The sequence below is a fragment of the Sciurus vulgaris genome, assembly GCF_902686455.1.
Source record: "Sciurus vulgaris genome assembly, chromosome: 18".
NCBI lineage: Eukaryota > Metazoa > Chordata > Mammalia > Rodentia > Sciuridae > Sciurus > Sciurus vulgaris.
Genome location: NC_136479.1, coordinates 12,303,409 through 12,309,520, shown reverse-complemented (window position 1 = coordinate 12,309,520; position 6,112 = coordinate 12,303,409).

The window sequence follows — 6,112 nt, the reverse complement described above, 5'->3', positions numbered from 1 at the left end:
ATGATCCCCTCCCATGTTCCCCCCATGTTCCCCTCCCATGTTCTTCCCCATGTCCCCTCCCATGTTCCCCCCCATGATCCCCTCCCATGTTCCCCTCCCATGTTCCCCCCATGATCCCCCCCATGATCCCCTCCCATTGTCCCCTCCCATGTTCCCCCCCATGAGCCCCTCCCATGTTTCCCCCCATGATCCCCTCCCATGTTCCCCCCCATGTTACCCTCCCATGATCCCCCCCATGATCCCCTCCCATGTTCCCCTCCCATGCCCCCCCCCATGTCCCCCTCCCATGGTCCCCCCCCATGTTCCCCCCCATGTCCCCTCCCATGTTCCCCTCCCATGGTACCCCCCATGTTCCCCTCCCATGTCCCCCCATGTCCCCATGTTCCCCTCCCATGTTCCCCCCCATGTTCCCCCCATGTCCCCTCCCATGTTCCCCCCATGTTCCCCTCCCATGTTTCACCCCCATGATCCCCTCCCATGGTCCCCTCCCATGTTCCCCCCATGTTCCCCTCCCATGTTCCCCCCCCATGATCCCCTCCCATGTTCCCCCCCATGATCCCCCCATGACCCCTCCCATGTTCCCCCCCATGTCCCCTCCCATGTTCCCCCCCCATGATCCCCTCCCATGTTCCCCCCATGTCCCCCCCATGATCCCCCCCATGATCCCCTCCCATTGTCCCCTCCCATGTTCCCCCCCATGTTCCCCTCTCATGTTCCCCTCCCATGTTCCCCCCCATGATCCCCTCCCATGTTCCCCCCCCATGTTCCCCTCCCATTGTTCCCTCCCATGTTCCCCCCCATGATCCCCTCCCATGATTTTTTTTTTGTACTGAGGATTAAACCAGGGGCTCTTTACCACTGAGTTACATTCCCCAGTCCTTTTTTTTTAATTAATTTTAAATTTGAGACAAAATCTCACTAATTTGCTGAGGCTGGCCTCAACCTTGTGATCCTCCTGCCTCAGCCTCTGGAGTCTCTGGGAGCACAGGTGTGCACCACCACTCCCAACTAGGAATCATTTTTTTCCAACTCCATTATTTTAAAAAACTACTGCCACACCCAGTGCTGGTTACACGGAGAGTACAGCTGTCAATGTCTGCAAATCCTTTGGAAAGCAATAAGGTAAGAAGGATGGAAAAACCGTCAAAATGTGCTGTCATGCAACTTGGCGTTCCCACTCCTGAGAATTTAAAGAAACAATTCGATGGTAGCAAAGGTTGTTTGGCATAAAGGTGTTTACTGTCTTATTATCTGAATAAAAGAGAAACCCGGAGCACGTTAACTGTCTGCTGGCATCCACAGCCTCTAACCGTGATCATTACACAAACTCAGTCGAGACACAGAAAAAGGATTATGATAAATGAAAGGTGTCAAGTAAAACTGGAATATATATTAGGGCTCCAAGTCTTACTAACGAGGGCTAGGAGAGTCAGAAACAATGAAAATCCTGTGTGCCGGGGACTCGGCTGGCAGCCCGTCAAATTCAGTCCTTCCCTTTCTCCGGTAACAGCTGGACCAGATTTCCCAGCAGCCCTTGCACTGGGCAGGGCTGAGAAACGGGTTCAAGTCTCCTGAATGAGAGAAATGCAATGTGCCACTGGCTGTTCTGGCCCATGCAACCCCACCAAGCTCAGAGATGACCTTAGGAGCACAGTGAAGACCACAGAGACCCGTGAGCTTGAGCACCAAAATGACTGCAGAACACAGACACCACCCTCCCCTGGGACCGTCCTGAACTGTAGCATGAGAAGAAGCCCCTCTCTAGGCATGTGTGTGTGTGGGGGGGTGCCACTAAATTGGGGGCTACTTGTTACAGCAGCATAGCCATCCCTATACACACGTGCTGGAGGGTAGTGACCTCCTACCTGTGACACGGGTCGAGACATAGACTGGAGGGTCAGGAAGGCGCGTTCAAGTCCCAGCGATGGTGTTTCCTATTCCCAGGAAGGCGCTGACCTACCTGACCCTCCATATCCTCACCCATTTGTTCTGAGAATTGAATGAGAAGATTCTACTTGGTCCTTAGCCCTGTGCCTCTGACGAGAAGGGCTCAGCCAATGTCCTGAAGCCCAGCTGCCTCCCACTCCGTCCTGCACCCTGAGACACTTCCCTGCGCTCCTTTGAGTCCTTGCGAGCAGGTGTGCTAACGAGCGCACTGCCCGGTGGGAATGTCCTTCCAGCCCACTGCCCGGCAGCTCTCCAGCCTGGGCAGGCCTCAGACGGGGCTGGTGGGCAGTCGCTGACAGCGTCCTCCACGTCCTGGAGCCAGGTTGCCCCAGCTGGTCTCCCAAGACAGCCCCATCCTTGTCACCCACCCAGGTCAAGCTGGGCTGGACGGAGAAGGCACAGGCCAGGCAGGCAGTGGTCGGCAGGCTGTGCCCAGACGGAGAGCAGTTCCCAGACCAGACGGGAGCCCTGGCAAGCCTCAGAGCCAGCAGAGGCCAGTCGTGCCGAGAGGCCAAGAGGCCAATATGGTGGGGAAGGGCTGGAGTCCTGATGAAGAGGCAGCTGGGTACTCTCATCGGCCAGCTGTCCACCGTCTGAGGGGCCCAGGCAGCAGCAGAGCAGGCCCAGTTCATGCTGGGGCCCTGGCCAGAAATGGGGCTCACCGTGTCACCCTGCACACACGACGGTGGTCTTTATGCATCCGCCAAACTCGACTCCCGCTGGTCTCCCTGCAGACGAGGGTCCCGGCGTGGCCCACGGCGCCCCAGGAGGGGACCCGTCCATCACCGTTTGCATGTGTCAGGGAGATAAAGTCCGCTGACAGACTCCTCGAGTCACACCCAGGGTCCTGCCCTCCTGCCGACCCTGCAAACCAGCTCCATGCCCATGCCCCTCAGCTCCCTCCACAGTGTCCCCGGAGCCAGTTAGAAGTGACCACTTGGGTGGGTGTGGGCATTTGAGGAAGGATTTCAGAAGGGAAGTGGGGACCAGAGGGTGCAGACAGGGTCAGCTCTGAGAAGGGAGCCCCTGAAGTCCAGCCTGACCCCAGGAGGAGCTCTGGCTGTGAGCTGCTGGCAGCCATGCGGGCCACCTCAGCGATCAACCACCACGGCTGAAAGAGGCCAGTGCTCCCTCCCAGAGGCCACGCTCCAGGGAAGGGGACAGCTGTAAGCACTTAGCGGCCAGCACTCCAGCACCGGGAACAGGGAGCAGGCCAAGCAGACAGGGCCCAGACAGGGCTCCGTGGCAGCTACCAGGTAGACCTGGGGAGATTTTCAAAATAGCGAACCCTTGACACAGAACAAGCACTGACCAGTCAGCCCCAAGGACTGGCTACGACCAACAGGCACATCTCTGCATTGGGTCCCATCTGTCAGCGTGTCTCTGCAAAGGACTTGGCAACCGAACACGATCCTCACAGTCACCCTGTGATGCTGGCATTGTCCCCACTTCACTGCTGGACAGCTGAGGCTCAGGGACGCTAGACAGCCCTCCCCAAGTGGCACAGCCCCGTCAATAGCAGGGCCAGCACTTGCTCTCGGGCCAGTCTGGCTTCAAAGCTGGTACGATTTTTTTTTCACTCTGCCTCACTGGGTCATGACAGATTAAAAAGGAAAGCAAGACAAAGACGTCCTGCTTCCAAGAGACCAGGGAGGCGGCAGGTTATGATCTTATCATGTCTAGAGGGGAAGGAAAGGGACAGAAAACGAGCCACATGTGGCCTCCCGTGGTGTCAGGAGCCCCTCTTCTATCTGAACACTTGGCAGGACCGATGTGCGCCAAGCCCTGGAACCAGAGGAAGTCAGAGGCCTGGCACACACAGGAGCCCGGGACTAGAGGGCAGAAATGAAGTGGGGTCACTGGAGCCAGGAGGTCGTAGCCACGCGATATTAACATCCGTCTCGATCCCACAGAAGCGAGGCTTGGACCTGGCCCAGCTGCATCTCTGTTGTTGAAGACCAAAGTGGCCCTTGAGAGCAGTTCCTCTCCCTGCGGCTGAGACACAACTTCTGCCCCCTCCCAGGGGTCCACAAACTTTTTCAGGAAACAGCCACACAGTAAATATTTTGTGGGTCCCAAGATCTCCACTGCGACTACCAACTCCACCAGGGTTGGTCGTAAAAAGCGTCCAGAGGAGATACAGAAATGAATGGGTGCTGCTGTGTTTCAATAAAACTTTATCGACAGAAGCAGGTCACCAGCTGGATTTGACCCGTGGCTCAGGTTTGCTGACCCCTGCTTAGCCCATTCCTTGGCTTTTTCGGGTGCACCCCTGAGCAGAGCCAGTGCTGAGCTGTTCCACGGCCACAGGGCATGACCCGGACTTGGACTCTTCACCTGCTAACGTTGGCCACTGGCCAGGCGAAGGTCGGGCAGCCAAGGTCAGATGGTGCAGTACAGGTTCAGGCCCAAGACTGGACCAGGTAAGACGCGCTAAGTTGAGCACACAATGCTGCTGCTATTTGACCGTTTGCTTAAAATAAACATCGAAGCCTTTTATTTTAGACAGTTTTAGAAAACAGCAGATAATACAGAGTTCCCATGGGCTCTGTCTATTGATATGTTCTCATTAACTGAAGTCCACCCTTCGTTGCAGATTCCCTTTGTCTTTCTGCTGCGGACCTGGCCAGGATGCCACACTGAGAATTCGAGGGTGCTGGTCAGGGTATGGGACATTCCTCACCTGGACGTCTCTGATGTTCTTTCCATGATTAGACAGGGTGCGTGTCTGCAGGAGGGCACTGCAGAGGGGAGCCCCGTTCTTACCCCCTCCTACCAGGCCACGTCTCTGCAAATGACAGTCACTGCTGACACTCACTTTGGTCATCAGCGTGAGCTGGCTGTCATCAGCTTCGCCCTGTAAAGTCACTCCTTCTCCCCTTCCTTCACGTCGCACTCTCTGGAAGAAAGCCACGCAGCACAGCCCACGCTTCAGACAGGGGTGACGCTCCCCGGCTCTGGGATGGAGTGGCCACCCGTCACTTGAACTCCTCTGCACAGAGGAGGCTCGTCTCCATTTATCCAACCATTTTATCAGCATGGAACCATCGTTCCAGATTCACCCACTGGAAGCCCTTCGGTTGGCTCCTGTGTCCCCCGGGGCCCCATCCTGTGGCATCATTTTGGTTGACCCTTTACCTTCTGGAAGGACAAGATGCTCCAGGCTCATCTAATCCATTTCCTGCCTCAGTCCTAGAACGGAGATTTCCGGAGAGCCTGGGTGGTCGGATAGGAGCAGGATGCCGGGCGCAGTGGCACAGCCGTGACCTGGGGGCTGAGCAGGAGGAGCACACGATCCTCCTTCCTGGCCTCCCTGCATGGACCCTTGCTCCCGGCAGCCCAGTCCCCAGTGTTTAGAGTAAGGACGTGAAAACACGAGCCAGATCTCTCCACTGGAACTCCCCAATAGCTCCCACTGCACCTGGAACTGAGTCAACTCCTTTCCAGGGTTTCTCATGGAGAATAAGGAGCAGGAGGGGTGGGGGAGGGGCATTGCTGTCCCTCAGCCTGGCACCTTCTCCTGCAGATCTCTGCATGGCTGTCCCCCTCCTGTCCCACCTCCTGAGACCTTCCCTGACACCAGCACTCAATCACAGTGCCTGTTCTATTTTTTTTTCCTAACTTGTCATTATCCATTATCCTGTCCCTCCCTCCTCGGCACGAGGCTTCCGAGTGGACCCTGCTCTCCGGGTTACCAGCTGATGCACAGCCCAGGGAGGGTCCATGGGTGTTTGCTGAATTGCCCACTGAACTTGGCAAAGCCCCCACTGGCCCGGAGCTCAGCAGACTTTCTGTAAAGACCCAGATGTGCCACCACCACGCACACCTGGAATTGTGGGGCCCGGGCAGCCACGGAGAGGGTGGGAAGGGACTGCAGTGGCTGTGTTCCCCCAACATGGCTCGTACCAAGGCAGGGTGTGGCCCCAGGGCTGCAGTTTGCTAAGCCCTGCTGGGGCTGGTCCAGGTCTTTGACAGCATCCACCTCAGCAGTTCTGGGAGGACAATCTTTGCCGTCGTGACCGCTCATCCCCCAAAGCACATTGAGCCCCGAGCATCACTTAGGCGAGCCGCTTTAAGTAGGCAGCAAATGTCTCTCCATGTTCCCGCCGGTCCAGCCAGGGAAAAGGAGGCGAGAAAGACCCCAGGTCTGCCTGTGGGGCGGCAG